Here is a 21,369-nt window from a genome sequence, read left to right on the forward strand (position 1 = left end):
GCCTTTGGCAAAATTCGTGCCATTGTCGGTGATGATGCTGTGTAGGATGCCGTACCGAGTTGTGATGTCAGCGATGAAGGTCACTGCAGTCGGACCATTCAACTTCTTGATGGGTTTCGCCTCCACCCACTTGGTGAATTTATCCACTGCGACAAGCAGGTGAGTCAAGCCACCTCGTGCCGTCTTGAATGGTCCCACCATGTCCAGACCCCAGACTGCAAAGGGCCAGGCGATGGGGATAGTCTTGAGTGCGGAAGCTGGCTGAAGTGGCTTGGAACGGAAAATCTGGCACCCCTTGCACTTTTGGACTATCTCTTTGGCCTCTTCCAGGGCGGTTGGCCAGAATAAACTGTGCCGGAAGGCTTTGGCGACGAGTGCCCTGGAGGCCGCGTGGTGACCGCACTCGCCTTCGTGGATGTCTCTGAGGATTGCTTGGCCTTGTTCTGCCTCGACACAGTGTTGGAAGATGCCGGTAACGCTGCGCCTGACCAGCTCTCTGTTGACTATGGTGTAGGCTGATGCTCGGTGTTGCACTTGCCGACCCAAGATTTCATCAGTTGGCAGCTCTCTGTTTACTAAGAATCTGAGGATGGGCTGGGCCCACGAAGGCGCTGCTATTTCTTCAACGGCCACTAGTGCGACTTGGATAAGGGCGGCCAGGCTGGGAGGCGGCGGGTTGGAGTCCGCAGCCGCTTGCTGGTTTGACAAAGTCCCGGGGCTGACTGGAGCAGTCCCCGGGCCGAGCTCTGGAGTCTTCGATCTTGCCGCAGCAGTCCCCGGGCCGGGTTCTGAAGTCCCCGGGCCGGCTTCGACTGTGTGTTTCTTGGAGTCGGGTCCGTCGTCCTCAGGCGGAGCCGGCACAAAGATTGAATCTGATTCTGGTGACGGCTTGATAGAAGGCTTGAGGAGGCGCCGGAGGGCGACACCAGATGGTATTGCCTGGCGAGTGGAGCCGATTCGTGCCAAGGCGTCTGCTTGGTCGTTGTCGTTCCTTGGCACGTGGAGGAACTCGCACCCCTCGAAGTATCCGCTGAGCTGCTGAACGAGGAAACGGTAGCTCACCATATTTGCGTCCTTGGCATCCCAATCGCCAGATGATTGCTGGACTACCAAGTCAGAGTCGCCATAACACAGGATCCGGCGAATGCCGAGTTCTTTGGCAAGCCGGAGCCCGTGTGTGAGCGCCTCGTACTCGGCCACGTTGTTGGAGGCGGCGAAGTGGATCTGCAGCGCATATCTGAGCTTGTCGCCCTTGAGGGAAGTGAGGACGACGCCAGCTCCCAAGCCGGTGCGCATCTTGGAGCTGTCAAAGTGCATCCCCCAATGGGTGGAGTCAGGCGCTGGTGGCAGATACTAGGTCTCGGCCCAGTCAACGAGGAAGTCGGCCAGCGCCTATGACTTGATGGCGGTGCAGGGCTCGTAGTAGATGGTGTAGGGAGCCAAGTCAGTGGCCCATTTGGCCACTCGGCCAGAAGCATCTCGGCTTCCGATGATCTCGGCGAGCGGGGCTCAACAGACCATAGTGATTGGATGCTCCTGGAATTAAGGCTTCAATTTCTTGGCGGCAAAATGCACGCCGTAGCAGATCTTCTGGTAATGGGGGTAGTTCTGCTTGGAGGTCGACAGTACTTCACTCAGGTAATATACCGGTCTCTGGACAGGTAGCGCTTTGCCTTCCTCCTTGCGCTCGACTACAATGACTGTGCTGACTACTCGGCTGGTGGCAGCAATGTATAGGAGCTGGGCTCTTTGGGAGTCGGAGCCGCCAGCACAGGGGGAGTAGTCAACATCTTCTTCAGTTGGAGAAAAGCCTCGTCCGCCTTGGGAGTCCACTCAAAGAAGGTCGTCTTCTTCATGAGCTGATACAAGGGGAGAGCCTTCTCGCCCAGCCGAGTGATGAATCGGCTGATGGATGCCAAACAGCCGGTGAACTTCTGCACATCTAACAGTCGTCTGGGCGCTTCCATCCTCTCGATGGCCTTGATCTTCAATGTATTGCACTCTATGCCGCGTTCGGAGACAAGGAAACCGAGGAGCTGGCCGGCTGGTACTCCGAAAACGCACTTCTCTGGGTTGAGCTTGATCTGGAATCGGTGTAGATTCTAGAAAGTTTCCTTGAGGTCCTCCAGCAAGGTTCCACGCTTCTCCGTCTTCACCACTACATCATCCACATAGACGTGGGCGTTTCTGCCGAGTTGCTTCAGGAGGCACTTCTGCATGCAACACTGAAAGGTGGCGCCGGCGTTTCTCAAGCCGAACATCATGGTCAGGTAGCAGAAGGCTCCAAACGGCGTGATGAAGGTGGTCTTCAATCTGTCAGCCGGGTTCAACTTGATCTGGTGATATCCTGAATACGCATCTAGGAAACTCAACAGCTCGCATCCGGCTGTGGAGTCTATCACGTGATCGATTCTCGACAGAGCAAATGGGTCCTTGGGGCAAGCTTTGTTGAGGCTCGTATAATCAATGCACATCCGCCACTGCTTGTTCTTCTTCAGCACTAGTACCGGGTTTGCCAACCACTCTGGAAAAAACACTTCCATGATGAAGCCGGCCGCCAAGAGCCGGGCTATTTCTTCTCCAACAACTCTTCTTTTTTCTTCTGACAGGCGGCACAAGGGCTGCCTGACGGGCTTCATATCAGATCGGACATGTAACTTGTGCTCGGTGAATTCCGTCGGGACACCACGCATGTCCTTGGGGGACCATGCGAAGATGTCGCGATTCTCACGGAGGAAATCGACGAGCTCGCCTTCCTATTTGTTGTCAAGGCCAGTGCCTATGACAGCGTACCTCTCCGGGTGCTCTGGGTCCAACGATATCTTCTTTGTTTCCTTGGCCGGCTTGAATGATCCTTCTGCTTCCGACTCCTTGGGGTCGGGCGATAACTCAGGCTGCTTGCCGGCCATCGCCACGACCCGATCAAGAAGCCGTTTCTCAGCCGCGATCACCAAGGACTCGGCCAGCCGACTGCTTTCGGCCGCGCAAGCGGACGACTTCCTGTAGTCGCCGGACACGGTTAGGATTCCCTTGGAACTTGGCATCTTCATCTTGAGGTAGGCGTAGTGGGGTACCGCCATGAACTTGGCCAGGGCGGGTCGGCCAAGCAATGCGTGATATGGGCTTTCCAGGTCCACCACCTCAAACCAAATTGGCTCTTGGCGGAAATGATCCTTGTCTCCGAAGAGGACATCTATCAGGATCTTGCCGATTGGCAAGCAGCAAAGGCCGGGGACGATTCCGTGAAACACAGTCCGGCTGCTCTGAAGCTGTCTTCGCTTGATTCCTAGTTTCTCCATTGTATCCTTGTACAGGATGTTGATGTTGCTGCCTCCGTCTATCAGCACTCGCGAGAAGCGAGCGGCCCGTCTGTCCGTGGCGAGGGTGGCGCCTAGGACCAAGGCGTAAGAGCCTGGGCTCGGCATCACCTCTGGGTGATTAGCTCTGCTCCACTGATAGGCTTTTCGGACCAATGCATGAACTCTGGAGTGCTTGATGCAACTGCATTTACTTCTTGCTGCTGTTGGCACCTGCTGCGCCGGTCATCCGCTACACTGGTGAACACCACATAGGCTCCGTGCTCGTCCGGGAACTCGTCTTGTATCGTGCCGACTGGCCTGACGGCCGGCTGCTGGGATGGCTACGGAGGAGGCGGCCCAGCAGGAGGGGGAGGGGGCAATCCGTCCCCCTTGGCGATTCTTGTCAGCCAGTGACATTTCCTGGTGGTATGGTTGGACGGCTTCGTGCCGCTGTGGAACTTGCAGGGACCATCCAGAGTCTAATCGTAGGAGAAAGCCGGCAGCCAGTTGGACTTGCCTCCCTTCTGCCCCTTCGCCAGAGGCGGTCCCTCCAATTGCTGGTCCTCTGTCGTTGCCACCTGCCGACTGCTGGAAGTCGGCTGCGGGGCTTTGCGCTTCTGGTCATTCTGCTGCTGCCGCCGACTGGTGTCTCCAGCCAGAGTTCTTGGATCCTGAGGGGCAACTTTGCCAGTTGCGCTGACCCGAATCTCTGCCTTCATGGAGGAGTCGGCGGTGGCGTACTTGTCCGCCATGATCAGCAGCTCGTCGAGGGTCTCCGGCTCGTCGCAGAGGAGCTTGTGCTTGAGGAGGGTGCCTTCTCTGCACCCGGCAGTAAAATACTCAATGGTCTGCACCTCGTGCATGCCCTCGCAGGAGTTCCGGAGTTCGCCCCAGCGCGTGAGGTAGTCGCGAGTAGACTCATCAGGGCCTTGCATGCACAAGGAGAGCTGGCGGGGCTTGGGAGGTCGCTTGTACGTGCTCGTGAAGTTGCGGACAAAAGCCTCGGTGAAGTCAACCCAGCTGTGTATGCTGCGATGCTTCAGACTGTTTAACCACGTCCGGGCCGAGCCCTGGAGCATGAGCGGGACATATCTTACAGCAACACGCTTGTTGCCATTCGCTATGTTGACAGCCGTGGAGTAGTCGATCAGCCAATCTTCCGGCTTCACGGTGCCGGTATATTTGGGCGTGTCTCAGGGGAGCGTGAACCCTTTGGGAAAGGGCTCGTCCCGGATGCGGGATCCGAAGCAGGGGGGACCCAACTCGTCTTCTTCTTCCAGCGCCAGGGATCGGTGGAGTCGGTCGATCCGGTGGCGGGCGTCATTCTCTCCGACTCCCTCTCGGCGGCCAAGGCGGTCGCCGAGAGTTGGATGTTCCACGGGCGGCGGGGAGGCTCGCCTTTCTCCGCGAGGAGGGGGAGGCTGGTAGTCGTCCCGCCGTTCCACCGCTCTGGGGCGGCCGTCTTGGTCGCGCTCGATGGTGATGTGAGTCCGGCTGTGGCTGACAGCCGGCTCCTTGTCCTTCTTCCCACGGGCCCCGCCAGTCGGCATCCGAGACGTTGCACCTTGGTCTCGGCGAGGCGGTGGGTCGTCGTTTTGGCGCTGTGGTGCCTCGGTGCGGCCGCCGGCACCATTCTGCGTGGCGGCCACGTTGAGGAGCTGCTGGACTCACTCCGTCATTATGCGGCGCTCTTCGCCTTCGAAGTTGTCGAGCTCATCTGCCGCCGCCTGGGCGGCACAGATATTCTCCGCGGGCGTGGCGTACACAGGGCGATCAGCCCCGAAGAGGTTGGCGATTGCCGCGCCGCGCTGTCGGACCGCGCCTAGGCGGCTAGGCCCAGTTGGAGCCGACGAACCACCTACGGCGCGATCCATCTCTCGTTGGTAAGCTTTTGACAAGCGCCTCATGCTTGCCAGCTTCTTCGCGCCCTCGATGAGCTGAAGGCGGAGCGCCTCGAGCGTCCCGGCGTCGGCATCTTCCGGAATCGGCGCTGCAAGGTCTCGCAGGGCTGCGTCAAGCGGGTCATGCGCTCCTTCGCCGGAGCGCTAACCGTGTTCGAGGACGAGGACCCCGGTGACGGTGCTTCCACCGCTCCCCGCGTATGAGAGTGGCTCGTCGTAGACCACGACGTTGGTGGGGAACGCATCGAGCGACGCGGTGTCGGAGTCGACCAGCATCGGGTCGGTGGATCGTATGGACTCCAGGTCCGCGGCAGGCTCGCCGGTGACATGGAGTTGGTCGAGGAGCCCCGCGAGGAGGCTCTCGGGGGCACTCGTGCCTGCGTCGGATGCAGGCTCATCGGAGAGGCGAACCTCACCGATAAGATCGGCGAGGCAGCTGGCCGCACAGGCGATCTCCGCGCTGTGCAGTGCGTCAGCACAGACGCCATCCGGCGTGCCGGGCTGGCTGCGCTCGCCGGGAAGGAATAGGGTTCCCGTCCAGAGCAGATCTCCGGATGACGGTGCACCTCGCCCCATGGTGGGCGCCAAATGTCGGGGGTTGGATACGACATATGCCAAAGGATGGCTTATCATGGTGGGAGCGAGTAGAATGTCGCCGGTGCATGGAAGCGGGATGAGGCGAAGACATGCACGCCTGCGGATCTTACCCAGCTTCAGGGCTCTCCTAGGAGATAACACCCCTACTGCTGCTCTGCGGGGTCTCCGCATGATCACTCAAGCAAGGTGACTACAATGGTGCTCCTAGAGCTGTTTTGGGAGGCAGGAGAGAGCAAGGCTAGTTCTCTCCTCCCGTGCTATCTGGTCTATCTCTATTCAGGTCCGAACCCTTTGCATGGGTGCCCCAGGGGGTTTATATAGGCCTACCCCCCGGGGATACAATAGTAATGCGGCTGGGGGCGGGTCCCAGCCGTCTGTCTCTCAGGCCACCGTCCTTCCTGCCAGCTTCTAGGGCCCGCCGACTGGCGGGTCCCGCGGACAGGCTTGATACTGTAGCGACACTCCTGGTGACGCAGGCTTGGTCATCGGGTCGTGGCAACAGTGCCGTCGTCTATCGGGCGATCACTGTCGCCATTCCCCATCTTATCTGGTTAATGGCACGTGGGGCCCTGGGGAGGAGTCGGCCGACTCCAGGGAGGCCGACTCCCACAGGTCCGTCTTCGGGTACCCAGGCCGCCTTTGGCCCTCCCACTGACAGGCAGCCCCACCGCCTTCGGGTCGTACAAGCCGGCGTCGTGGGCACAGTGTACTACGCACTGTGGCTGAGGTCAGGGCAGGCATGGCAACAGTGCCGCGCCTCGCCGGAGATCTTCCAGCGATACGGCTCACTGTAGCCATGCCGGCCCCTCGTGAGCAGGGGGAACGGCCACGCCGTGACCGTACCCCGTATCGTACTTCGGGATGAGGGAGGAGTCTTGGGCCGACCCTCCATAGTCGGCCTCCTTGGAGGTCGCCAGCTTGGAGTCGGCCTCTCTGGAGGTCGCCAGCTTGGAGTCGGCCTCTCTGGAGGTCGCCAGCTTGGAGTCGGCTTATCTCGGAGTCGCTGTCTGGGACTCGGCTTGAGGGGCGCGGCCTGCCCTGATGTCTTGAAAGGTCCCGGGGTTCGGGTTAGCCTACCCTTGGCCCATTACTCCGACACCAACGGAGCGGGGACTCGTCGGAGCCGGCATTGTCCTATGCCTCATCCTCGGTCTCGCCAAACAGCGCCTCGCCCGCTTCATCGCCCTCTTTGCTAGCCTCTTTGTAGGTGGCCGCAGCCTCCGCCACCCGCATGCGGTACCGCCAGCGCTCGAGGCGGCCCTTGCGGGCAGAGCAGTACGAGTCGAGCAGCGCCTCCTGCTCCGCCCGCTCCGCGGCGATCTGCTCCTCTACCTGCAGGTGCTCCTGGAGGAGATGGTGGTTGTCGGCAGCGTCGGCCTGCGCCTCCCGGAACTACTCCTCACGCATCTGCCTCACCCTGTCCATATATTGGGCACGGGCCTCGCCGATGGTCATGGTGCAATGCACCGGCGAGGAAGGCACGGAGGAGGGGGTTGGCGCCGGATCGTCGACTACCATGTTCTCCATTGGGAAGTCATCGTCCTCCGGCTGCCTGCCGGCCAGCCGGTCGGCAACAATGGCTGCTATCTCCTTGTGGTCCGTCGTACGCCCGTCCCGAAGAGCGCTGGAGCGCGAGGAAGCCATGGTGGGCAGTAGTGGTGTGGACAGGAGAAAGGCAACAGATGCGGATGACCGCGGCTATGGCCGGCGCAGCAGTTTATATAGCAATGGTGGGCGGGCGGAGGGACGGTCGTGTGACGCCGGAGTAGCCGCCTTGGCAACCGCGTATCATTAATGTGTGCGGCAGATGGGCGGACAGACGACACTTGTGTCGTTTGAAGGCAAAGCAATAGCCTGCACCGGGAAGCGGGGCAGCCGGCACTGACTGTTTCGGGCGGAAAGCGCGCACGGGCGAGGAGATCACTTTACTTGGATAGGATGACAATGGGGACCCACCAGGTCCATAGCCTCACGTATGCAAGTGCCTCCTTATTATATATATATATATATATATATATATATATATATATATATATATATATAACTATAATTTATTTTGCTTCCTCCTGGTTTCCTAACATCACGGTCCCACACCATTGTCTACCTATGTACTCCCTCCTTTCCGGTTTACTCCCTCCGTCTAGGTGTGTAAGTCATCTTACGAAAATCAAATAATCCCAAAACACTTAGGCGCGGTGCATTAACTTCTATCTCGTTTCTTGCTTCTTGACATATCAACCAATAAGGGATGAGGGATGTGCATGCTTTTAATGACTTGAGACTATCAAACACGACATGCAATGGTTAGTTCATTGCATGCAATACTATTAATTAGCAAATAAACATTAATGTCTCTCGTTTTCCCCTCCTCCTTGGTCATGGTGCACAGCCTAAGATGACTTACTCACCTAGACAGAGGGAGTATAAGGCTTATCTCAAAATTTTAGTTTTTCCATTTTTATAAGGCTCAATTTGGTTGTTTTCCATCACATGTTCAGATTCCAAGGTGCATTAAATAATTGCATGCAAGTATTAAGAGAAAATTGACCAATGCATGTACTTTGTGCATGCATGCATTGCAATTAATGCATTGATAAACATAATTTTTTGAGGATAACAAGAGCATTAATTAGGTGCTTTTGCAAAACTAGAAAAAGTATTCCACCACTCGCCATCTACCTTGATTGGTGAGATTTTTGAATTGAGCATTATAAACCGGAAAGGAGGGAGTAGTCAATAAACGAGAGAATTGCACAAGAAGTGGCTGACAGCTGGGACCAAGCAGCTCGAGCAGTATTTGTGTTTTTGAGGTGTGAGCACTGCAGAGTTTTTCGATGTTTACCCCAGATATTAATTTTTCTCCTCTGAACAACAACGAAAACATCGCTGCAGGTATTAACTGGGCGGGCGGTGGCCATCTAGCCCAGGCCAGATATCCAGCCCAGATATTATTTTTTTTCAAGCTGAAAATGGCTAGCCCAGCTATACTTTTTTTAGGAATACCCAGGCAAGGTCAAATTGTTATTCTCCGCCCCGCTGGGCTGCAAATCTTTCCTAGGAGAGATGCATTAGGCTTAACAAGAAAATGGGCTTTAAGAAATAATAAATGGGATGTAATTATAAAAACTGGGTAGTAACTATAAAAAAATGCACCAAACAGTGATTACTTTATAAAATATTATTTTTGGAATATTGAAAATTTTAATTTCATTAATTGTTGCGAGCGGAATGTTTCGTTGGATTTTTACGCAATATATATTTATATTGAAATTGTATTTAATCTGACTAGAATTTCGGGATAAAAATATTCGGATCCCATCAAAATGTGGGAAATTTTATCGAATTCTGTTTTGGACGGTTGGTTGAAATGGGTTGTACTTTTAACAAACTGTAAATGGGCTGTAGTAAATTCCATTAGAATTCAAAAATGGGCTACACATTCTTACAAATCTCAAATGGGCTATAAGTTCTCTACCACACACTTCTGGCCTTACTAAGTTGACGCATCCCCTAAAAAAACAGAGTTGACGGGTATGCAAGGCTTTGTCCACTTATAGTCAACACACGGTTCTAGCAGCAGTGGCCGTTGGATGTCCATCCAACGGATGTCGTGCGTCTTCTTCAATCTCGGATATTCTAGCTTCACCCGCCCAAAAAATGATTCATCCCCCTGACATCTGGGGCGCACCGTTTAGGAAGCTGGCCTGTGGGCCTACTAAGTTGACGTACCAAGGGCTTTGTCAACTTAATTAATATAAACGATTCTAGCTGCAGTGACCGTACCATGTCCATCCAACGGCCGTCGTGCTTCTTCAACCTCTGGTCTTCTTCCTCCAGCCGCCCAAAGCAGCGCCGGTCGTGCCGCCTGCTCCTGCCTCCCATGGCCGGCTGTGCTGCCGCGGAGGCCTCACCACCCCCTACTACTCCCACCGCTGGCCAGGCCATCCCTCCACTCACCCACTGACCCACACCCCCTGTTATTCTGCGGCGACGGCAGTGCAGCCGAACCAGTGAACCCTCGTACTCCTCTCCGCATGTGCATCCACTACCGCGTCTTCCCCGGCTCCGCGTCGTCCCCTTCCTAGGCCTCGCCGTCGTCCACCACCGTGGTGCTCTCTGCGCGGCGTGGTCAACGTGGTCAAGGAACAACTTCCATCGGACGTGGACTGTACGTGGAGAGGATGACAGCTGGGTCCATGGCAGCCGCAGGGAAGTTCCTCCTTATTACGCGCAAAATAATTATTCCTCCACCTAACAACGGGGACCCACCGGACGGGCCACCATATTTCGTGAAAAAATGATTCGCCCCCTGACTGCTGGGACCCACGAGCTACATCTTCGCACACAAGGAAGTGCGTCTAGGAAAAAAACGATTCGCCCTCCTGACTGCTGGGACCCACCAGCTACATCTTCGCACGCAAGGAAGTGCGTCCGAAAAAAACGATTCGCCCCCCGATTGCTGGGACCCACCAGCTACACATTCACACGCAAGGAAGTGCGTCCGGGCAAAAAAACGATTCACCCCCCTGACTACTGGGACCCAGCAGCTACACCTTCCCACGCAAGGAAGTGCGTCCGGGCAAAAAAAAACGATTCGGCCCCCCTGACTGCTGGGACCCAGCAGCTACACCTTCGCACACAAGGAAGTGCGTCCGGGCAAAAAAAAACAATTCGCCCCCCTGACTGCTGGGACCCACCAGCTACATCTTCGCAGGCAAGGAAGTGCCTGACAGTCGGGACCCACCTGGTCGAAGCGTACATAGTGTTGTCATTCTGGTGGCGAAAGTGTACGTACATACTGGTCGATGTAGAGGCGCGCACATGTCGTAGTAGAGGCGCGCACGTGTCGTAGTAGAGACACGCACGTAGCATGTACACGTACGTACAGCGGCGAGGGTGCAAGAAAGAAAATACGGCCACGTATGTACATATGGGCAGGGTCTCTAACTCCTACTCGCACATACGTACATGGCTGGGTCGGAACGGAGAAACAGCGTCATCGTCCTGTTCATGGGGAGCCAACCGGCTGGGTCGAAACGGAATGCGTGGTCGTGTTCATCGAGAGGGCTTGGGCGGAACAGGTGATGGAAACGAGGCCTGGCGTACCGCACAATAGAGGAAACGGCCTTCTGTTCGACGGGCCACGTTCAAAATGGGGTCTTGTTGATCGGGAGGGGCCTGGCGTACCGCAAAACGGAGGAAACGAACCTCCTACGGTCGAAACAGGGGTCCTGTTGATCGGGAGGGGTGTAGCGTACCGCAAAACAGACAAAACGGACTTGTGTTGGAGCGCTACGGTCGAAACGGGGGTCCTGTTCATCAGGAGGGGTGTGGTGTACCGCAAAACGGATGAAACAGACTTGTGTTGGAGCGCTACGGTCGAAACGGGGGTCCTGTTGATCTGGAGGGGTGTGGCGTACCGCAAAACGGACGAAACGGACTTGTGTTGGAGCGCTACGATCGAAACGGGGGTCCTGTTCATCGGGAGGGGTGTGGTGTACCGCAAAATGGGACTCCACGAGATACTGTTCATCTCCACTATCGACCTCCTCCAGCCTCCATGGGCTACCGTCGACCTCCTCCAGCCTCCATGGGCTCCTGTTCATCCAGCCTCCACCGCACGCTACTCCACCGGCTACTGTTCAACCACCCCTCCACAGGCACCCCTCCACCGTCTACTATTCATCCAGCCCTCCACACCACGGGGTCCTGTTCAACCACCCCTCCACGGCCACCCCTCCATCGTCTACTGTTCATCCAGCCCTCCACACCACGGGTTCCTGTTCACTGTTCATCCAACCCCCCCCCCCCCCCGCAACGCTCACTGTTCATCCCAAAGGCAGCATCGATCAGCTTCAGTTAGCAGCAGTAGCGAAGGAATCGCTCCATCGGGTTCATTTAACAGACATTGATCGATCGCCCGGGTTTAGTAACGCGTAGCCTGCAGTGCAATCGCTCCGGTTCAGTTAGAGCCCAACGCCTCGCTCGGCTTTAGTTAGAGCCAGCGCCTCGCACACACGTGCATACGTACGAGAGAAACGCGCATCGCTCCGCCCCCGACCTCCCACTGTAACCGGCTACTCCCCTAAATTTTCCTCCCCCTCGCTTCTACCACGGTTTTTTCTGTCATGGACGGCCCAAAGAATGTCATGCAGCTGCTTCTCCGGCCCGCCCAGGACGAAAAGCCCATTTTCTGTCATGATATTTTGTCATAGAAGTAGGAGCCCACCACATCTATGATGATACTAGGTTTTGTCACAATTATCGTCATAGAAGTGTCATATGTATGACAGAAAAAAAATTTGTTCGGCCCAAAATGTCACGGATGTGTCTTTTTTTGTAGTGAGAATGGACTGGTCTTGAAAACTAACATTTTAATGCATTGCAGAATGGACTGATCTCACACTTACTTAGTTCCAATACGTGTGTTTAGAACATGAATGAGGATGAGAAAGTTCATAACCAACCCATTGCTGAGTGATAGTATTACATACCAGTATTTGGGGATCAAATTATCAATTCCATCACACGTTAGCAATGACCAACCCAGCATCTAACAGTCATACAACAGCAGACAACCATCACACAATTACATCATAGCCCGTCTTGGCTTATGAGAATGTGAAATTAGTCGGCACTTCCCCCTTGCAAGCGGCATCGTAGTCTTCAGCGAGGTGCGGTGCAGCCTCCTTGTGAGGGAATATGAACTTCTTCCTGGATGCCTTCTCACTCATCTTGAAAACGGTACTGTAGTTTGGGTCACGCTTGAGCAATCCATTTTCCTTGAGAAACTTCACATCATAGTACTGGGGCCTGAGCTGGCCCTCTAGGCTAAGACTGAGCATTACGGGTCAATGAGCAATGTACGCCGGTTCCAAGCCCACCTCGGAGATGAGGAACTCAGACCTACGCTGCAGTGATTCTTTGGACCTCGTCAGCATCAATGGGAACCTAGAAACAACAATTCCCACGTCACCATCCGTCCACATGAACGTGGTCTTCAAGTGCTCCACTCTGGCTGTGATGGTCTCCTCGCTATCAAATGCAATAGCATGCAGCATGTGCCTGAACATCCCATAACCACGGGGCACACCTATCTTTTCGGCGCATGCCACCAGTCCTTCGAAGCACTCTGGATTGGTGGTGAGCAAACCTGGTTGATTTCTGCATAGCTTGGCAATATCACAAGCACCTAGGCCTCACTCCCGCAACACAAAATGACATGCATGTATGATAATTTGTTAAGAAATTGTCGTGCATGTGAAAACACACACAAAATGTCATGGCAAATGCATATTAAAATTAGCCATGGTGTTTTAATTATATTGTCATGCTTTGCGTGAGGAAAAATTGCTATGTATGTATGCATGTGGTAAAAAATGTCATGACTTATAACCTACATTTGCCATGGTCATATTAAAAAAGTATTTATTGGCGTATTTGCAAAATAGAAAGAATTTTGTCATGCTCCATGAACTTAAGTTTCCATGCCCATTATCTCAAATCATTGTTGTCATTCCCTACAAATTTGTGGTGGGCTGAATTCCAAAAAATATTGCTAGGTGAAGCATAGAAAAAAGTAGGAGTAAATTGCAGAAAACCACCCCCTTTCGTTTTTTTCAAAAAACCACCACGTTTGAGCTGACAGTTTTCAAAAAACATTGATTGCACGGTTTGGCGCGTCTGAGTGAAAAACTGACCGGTTGGGCCCACTGTCAGGCACCACGTGGACAAGGGGAGACGAAACCCGTGACGCACGCCGTTAGACGGTGTCGCACATGACCTAACGAGCCGGCCCGACCCAGCCTGACCCATTCGTCCATTCCCCTCTCTCTCGGCCGCCTTCTTCTCTGTCCGCAACGCGTTTGCCACCGCCTCCGCCGCCCATTTGTCGCCGACGGCCGCCGCAGCAATGGTGTCCTGGAAGGACGGCGAAACTAGCAGCGAAGATTCTATGTCCCCCCTCTTAAACTCGCACGCGGACGAGACCTTCGTGAGTATCATTTCTCTTTGATTTATGGTGAGGGTTTTCTTCGATTTGAACTTAGTTTTCACGGATTTGAGTTGGGATTTGAGCACCGTTGCAATATTGTAGATCCCACAGACCATTGTTGACCCGGAGTGGTGTGGTATTGTTGCCGGAGGACCGATGTGCTGTCACAACCTTCCTGTTCATAGGGCCACTACTAGGGAAAAGCCTAGCAGCAACGCGGGTTCTAGGTATAACAGTAGCGCGGGAGGCGGCGCTACTAATAAGGTGCTACAGCTAACCCATAGCAGCAGCGCGTGCATGCCTGCGCTACTGATATACAAGTGTAGCAGCAGCGTTTTTCCGTGGAGCTCGCTACTGCTAATATCTATAGCGCGCTTCTCATGTCCGCGCTACTGCTACCATCGCGCTGCTGCTAACTTCTCTCCACTCGCTACTGCTAATTTTACTAGTTTTTTTTTTTGCATATTTGTTTTCTATTTGAACAGGCTTTATAGAAGAATCTTTAGCACATACAAATGTCATCATGATACACATACAAATGCCTGCGAGACCACAAATGTAATCATAGCATATACATACAAATAGTCTCATCATAATCATCATCCAACACAAAGTGGTATCTTGTCATGATCTCGAAAATAGCGATACATGCAAGTCTCGAATACTTGCAACTACAACATCATCCATCTAACCAAAGGTATACGCGAGAAGAGCTATCACTACGAGTGAGAGCGGAACTATCCAGTACATGAGGTGGCGGTTACGAGTCCTCTCTCGCGCTAGCATGAACCTCAAGTAACTAGCTTCTCCTTCTTGTCTGCTTTTGAAGCCTTTCTGGCTGGCGCTCGAGAACCCATTCACTTGCGCCTGACACTCAGGCCACTCGTTGTACACCCCCGGAACCTTCCCTTTGTACATGACATAGCACTGCCATCTCGCCATCAAGAAACTAGGTACCTGTTAGAGATGCATCTTCATGAAGAGGATGTACAATCATATGCAACAAAATATACTAGAGCAACACAAAAAAGAAAGGATTAGCAACTAGATGCAGCATATAGTACACAAACTAATTAACTAGAGGTACGCAGGTCATCGTACGCAAACTAACAAAGTAGCGTTACGCAAGTTCGGCAGGGACCATGGACATCACAAAGTTTCATCGCTACAAAAACTATACAACTTCAACCGACACATATCATCATCATCGGCATCATAAATCACTAGAAGTTCCATCCTTCCATATCATTGAGGATGGACCCTAGCTTCTTGAACGGCGTGAGGTCTAGACGTTGCATGCCTATGCGAGTTCGGACGTCAGCTCGCGATATAGGGCCGTGGTGGAACATCCCCTTCTCATCGACGACTTCTTTCATGATGATCATAACAATGTCCCTTTGGATGCGAAAGAAGTCATCTCTAAGTTTATAATCCGCTTCTCCATGAGATTCTAGCTAGTTGTGGATATGATCATCATTTCTGCTTGTCATGCGAAGCTTTTGGTGATCCGTGTTGAACTGTATCATGAGATGGACGATGTAGAATCCATCCTTCTTGCTTGGTTTTGGGACATGGATGCAGGAGAAGTTAGTTTTATGCGCGAAACCCATCTTCTTGTTCCTTTGTTTCCTGATCTGCATGTGGCCACCTCTAATGCTGAAGCCTTGGAGAGCATCATCTAGAATATTCATTATGTGGGTGTAGTCCTTTTTCTCGTAGTCTCTGGAAGGGTCAAAATACACGGTGTGGGAGACTTGTGGGTAAAGAACGATAAGGATGGCGCGCCCGTTGCTGCGGGGAAAATACACCACAAATTATTCTCCATATGAGCGAGAACGAATGATTGAAATGTACGAAAGGGTTGTCTGGAACTGACTTACTTTGGATGATAAGGCACGAGGACAATTTCCTGGTCCTTATTCTGTACCATGAAGTTTTGGAGGTAGTCCCTAGCAGTTTCACGCTCAAAGTCGCCGAGACTCAAGAAAGACTCATGCATGTAGTACGGATCCGCCACACAGATTTGCGAGACTTCTTCACTCTTCATGACGGAGCTCATATGTAGCGCAAAAAGGTGGACTATTGTAAAATTGAGTCGCCTTGTCAGAAACATCTCAAAGATACGGTCAAACCGCAGGAAGAACACCTCCGCGGGACGTGTGTCGACGTAGCACTTCCCCTCAGGCACACGAGCGGCATATATCAGATATCCTGGATCCTTTGAGGCTAGTAGGCTTATCTCAGTCGAGAGCACATGGTCGTGTTGTCTCCTGAGATCCCCTGATAGTGCCTCCAGCGGTTTCGGCGGTAGCATTGGCTCGCCCGTGAGATGAAACATGGCCACACCTTTCACAGGTACACGCTCTTCAGAATCCATCGTCTGGCTGCTATGTGCTCTGGCTTGTTGTTTGGAGGCAGTTATCTTCCCCGATCTCTTCATCTCCTTTTTCTTGGGCACACCTTCCAGACCCTTCCTTAACCCCTGCCCCAGGGTTCCCGGGCTAAGCACTGTACGACCCCCGGCTAGTTAAGCCTGTGTTGAGGCAGCATCTTTAGGCGTGTCCTGTGAGGAATTCATGAAGAGAGACCTTTTGCAATCCTTCCAACGACCTTCCTGCACGGGCACATCATCCATGTGCTCATTAACATGCTGATAGCCCGACTCGTCATATGGTTGACTCATCATATCTATGTCACAGTCATATGCATTTTTATTGAGGAAACCCATAGGGTCGACCTCCGTCTCGTCATCCATTCTCTGTTCTACAGGACCGATTACATCAGCCAGTACTATTGCACTCCCTTCATCACGTCGCCCGCCGCTCTCACCCGGCACTACAGGAGCTGGTAATTGCGTAGGCGGGGTGGTGGTCTCCGCACATGCTTGTTGATGTGTGGTTATTGGTGTCCTCTCGGCCGGCTCTAGACGAATAAGATTCTTCGGCCATAGCAGCACCCAACCCTTGCAGTTTCCAATCCACGGCGGGGTCTCGTCGTCCTCTCCAACATGCTGTACTGGAGGAGGCAAAGCCTTGTGCCCTGATTTCACACTGGACAAGCTAACCCTGAAGTGCCCAGCGGGGATCGGCTGGTTGTGGAACGTGGGTTTCAAGGGGTTCAATATCATCCTCTTTCCCACGTCCACCTTCTGGACTTTGATCAAGTAGAGTATGGTGCACGGGGTTTCTTTGCACTGCGTGGCATAAAACATCCGAAAGGCAACGAAAATGTAATATTCTATATATATATATATATATATATATATATATGTGTGTGTGTGTGTGTGTGTGTGTGTGTGTGTGTGTGTGTGTGTGTGTGTGTTGGTGCGACATGTAATTACCGTGACGGCGTCGAGCTCAGCCAAAGATGAAGGCCCACCTAGCGCGCCAGAGACTGAGGACGGGCTGCTATGAGCGGGAGCGACTGTGAGAGGAGGCGCGGTTGCATGAGCAAGTGATGGTGTGGTGCTGTTGTTGTTCATTGAGTTGCTCCCGACGAAACTGGGCATCGAGAAATCATGTACCGTCTAGTCTGGATTTCCCTTCGTCCAGTTGATGATAGCTGGAACCAAGTTAGTAGCAAAATCATTTCTGCAGACAGTTACAGCTGCATTGACTGCCTGCTGTAGCAACTCATTTTTCTCCTCGGCTGTTTTTTCGCGTCCTCAGCTGCTTTTTTCTCAACCACAAGCTTCACCTTCGCATCGATGTCTGCCTGACTAAACTTCTTTTCCTGCTTGTTGGCCTCCAGGCCCTTGTTGTAAAACACCTTTCACGTGGCGCCGTCTCCAGCGCCGTGCACACGACCATATTGCAGCCACTGGCCCAAACGGAGTCCCTTAAGTTCGTTCAAGGCCCGGTTGAGAGGGGTGTCCCACTTGGGCCTCATCGGAGAAGTAGGGCTTTCGGCTGCAAGCTGGTGTTGCTTCTCCTGCAGAAGGAGCGTGAACCGTTTAGGAATGTGTAGTCGACTAGATATGGAGCTAAATGTAAGGTGCTAAAAGAATAATTACCAATAGTCTAATCAATTTCCTTGTGATATGGTCCATGTAAAAAACCTTTTTTCCTTGTCCCACTTGTAGCGGGCCCTGATGAAGTCACGCTCCAAGGGGCTGGTGAACTTCGTGAAGGGGTCTGGGAGACCCGCGGCTTCACGTTCCGCGTCCTCCTTATCCCATATGGGCCTTTTACCGAGGTAGCCACGGCTTCCGAGGCGATGCTTCCCCGTGTTCCTTTGCTGAAGGCTCTTGAATTTCGCAGCCTTAGCCTTGGCTACCTCGGTAGCGCAAGTGTCCTTGAACTTTTTGAACTCCTCTTCCGTAAGTGTCAGATTTTCCTCCAGAATCTTGGACAGGGGTTCCTCAGCCTCAATAGCTTGTTTCACCCTCCCTTTCCAGGAGGCCAAATCATTGTTGAACATGCCCATGGCGTGATTGTTAATCTTTTTCATCTCCAGATCATCCACGATTGTTCTATGTTATCATCCCGGTCGGGGAACTTGAATCTCTTGTGCAACTTCGTTAGGAGCAACTGCGTCAAATGTTCTTTACTCCTTAAGTCATCGTCATTGATGCTCGCGCATTCCCATAGGATGCATCCTACTTGGTTCCCATAGCACTTGTGAGGTTCTTCCGGCTCTAATGGCTCAAACTTGCCACGTGCCATCTTTATGATCACTAGTAGTCCAATCCCTAGTTTGTTAGGTTTTCGTATCCTCTGCTTCTTATGCTACTTCTTTTCGGTAGCGGCATCGGCGCCGGTACCTTCCCTGTCGGTATCTTCCCCGCCGGTACCTTCCCCGCCGGTATCTTCCCCGCCGGTACCTACCCCGCCGGTCTCCGCGCCGCCATCGGTGTCGGCGCCGTCGGTGTCGATGTCGGTGTCAGTACCATCATCGAGGCCGACCTGCAAACCTTTCTTAGCAGTCAAATAGTCAAGGTACTCTTGTTCACCCTCATAATCCATCTCGTCTGCATCTTGGTCAGAAGGCCCAGCTTCTTCGTTGTTCGACATGTTTCCTATGATTAAGTCTCCTCATTTATTTCTAAAAGTATGAAAAAAAATGAGAAATGACATAAAAAAGAAATCTATGTGCCAGCACTCGATGCGTACTATCTAGCACAAATCATGCCAAAATTAACGGAAAATTTCGGCATGACCTTTGCTAAAAAATGGACATATCGAGCGCCTGAAATTCACCGGAACGGAAATGAATCAACATTCCGGCGTAACATAGGCCACCCGGATCATTTACCAAAATTGAACCAAAACATCACATGTCCAAATTCCAAACATGACATGTCCAAAACATGACATGTCCACATATCACATGTCCAGTTCAAATTTGCATATAAATTCATCCTACCTAAATTTGCTTTAACAAGGGATGTTGATTTGGACAATTGCTTAAATGCTGCCTTTTCTTTTAACTACAATTGCTTAACCCTAAATTTCTGTCCTATTTTAAAACCTAGCTAAATTCATAACTAAATAGGTAACCTAATTAACCTACTGCCCTAACTAAAACCTAAGTAAATTAACCGAAGAACCCTAGATAGCAGAGAGAGAGGGGGTGGGGGTTTACAGAGGGTGCAGGGGCGAGGAGGCAGGCCCGACGACGGCCGAGGTTGGGAGGGGAGGAAGCAGAGGAGGGAGGCGTGGCGCGTCAGGGTCGGGGGCGAGTGTCGGGTCGGGGCGAGCGCTGGGGTCGGGGCGAGCGCCGGGTCGGGGGAGAGCTCCATGGTCGGGGGCGAGGGCCGGGTTGGGGCAAGCGCCGGGGTCGGGGGCGAGCGCTGGGGCACGGCGGTGCGACGGGGGAAGAGAGAGTGGGGATTTGTGGGGAAAAGAGGCGGGATGAAGCAGAGAGAGTGAGGATTTTTGGTTAAGTGGACGTAGAAGTAGCGCGTTTACACCAAACGCGCTACTACTATTACAGGCAGCTATAGCGGTTTTTTACGGAAACCGCTACTGCTACCTTGACTAGCTGTAGCGGTTTTTTTACGGAAACCGCTACTGCTACCTTGACTACCAGTTTTCCTTTTTCTTTTCCTTTATTTTCTCTCACTTTTCTTTTTTTCCGAGAGCAGTGAACGAAGGGAAGGCGATATATATTGCATCATTTGACGGTTAAATATGTATACAAAATAGGAACATATATATTACATCATTGGACCCATGCATAATAATGGCTAAGTGTGTATACAAAATAGGAACATATATATATATAGGGTGGGTCTATTCTAATAACACCCTTAAGAGTCTTATTCTACACACAAATCTCTTATTCTGCTAACACTTCAGCACTGTGCCAGGTACAGAAAAAACACCCCAAAACACAAAAACGAACTTCCCCCCACCCTATCCGACCTTCTTCTCTCTCCTCACAACTCATGCACCACCCCGATCCCCAGCTCCCTCACCTTCTCTCTCCCACTCACGCCTAGCACCACACCGCCCGACACCCCAATCCCCCTCACCTTCTTCCGTCGTTGACCCCAGCCACTAGCTCTGTGTCGGTAGGCCACCCGCCACCGACCGGCCTCCCAACGCATCTAGCCCCCCTGACATCCCGCAGTGCCCCGCCCCACCACACCATGACTCGCTCCTAGACCAGCCGTCGCCCTCGACGCCAGCCAGCATGGTCGCCTCCTTCCCTGCGCCGCACTAACCTCCACTGCACCAGCGATGGATTGAAGCAGCCTCGCCTCCCCCGTCATCAGATCCGAGAGGCCCCGACCACTACGCGCCGACCCCGCCGTGGATCCGTGTGAGATCCACTGTCAGCTCTTCTCCAGCGCCCCGATGTGCCGTGCCCCTGCCTCCCGGTGGTTCCCTGGTGATGGATCCGGCTGGGTCCAGCCCCTAGCCACCTTTCTCCTTCCCCAGGACGGGCCGTAATCGGCGCCGCAGTGGTACCCCACTCCGCCGACCAGCGTGAGGTGCTCACCCGGTGTGGTAGTCGCCAAGGCTTCCCCTCCCACGGATCTGGCGGCCATGGACTCCGGTAGCTCCTTTGATGCTTCCTCTATGTAGTTCGATAGAGAGCTCCGATGGCTCTCCATCCATGGATTCGGCCGTCCCCCGACCACCGGACCACTGATGGCGAGTTCCTCCGGTGAGATCTTCTCCGACGACCTGCACTCCACAGCTGCTCCCGCGTGTGCAGTGCACGAAGAGTGCGCGTGCAGTTTCTTAGGCGTCGCGGCGCCGCTCTCTTCTTCATCCCGAGCAATTCCCCCTGCGCCCTACCTCCAACTATAGCATGACGAGGGCGATGGGCATCTCCGCCGCCAGTACCTCTCCATGCTGTTGTCGGATCTGGGCGCCCCCATGCGGCGACCTCCCTTCCCAAGCCCATCGCGACGCCCAACCATTGGCTCCTCTTACCTTTCCTGGGACGCCGACAGGCGGGATCCCTGGATCCACAAGCTCCATTAACAAGTAGCTTCAGCCCCCCTGGTTCCTATTGTAGTTCGCCAGCACGATGATGTGCGGTGTGTTGTGTGCTTTTTTTGTCATGGATCACATTTTCATCAAATGCTATGTTTTTGCAATTCACTGTATTTCATATTTTCTCACAT

The sequence above is a fragment of the Triticum aestivum genome, chromosome 2B (assembly GCF_018294505.1).
Source record: "Triticum aestivum cultivar Chinese Spring chromosome 2B, IWGSC CS RefSeq v2.1, whole genome shotgun sequence".
NCBI lineage: Eukaryota > Viridiplantae > Streptophyta > Magnoliopsida > Poales > Poaceae > Triticum > Triticum aestivum.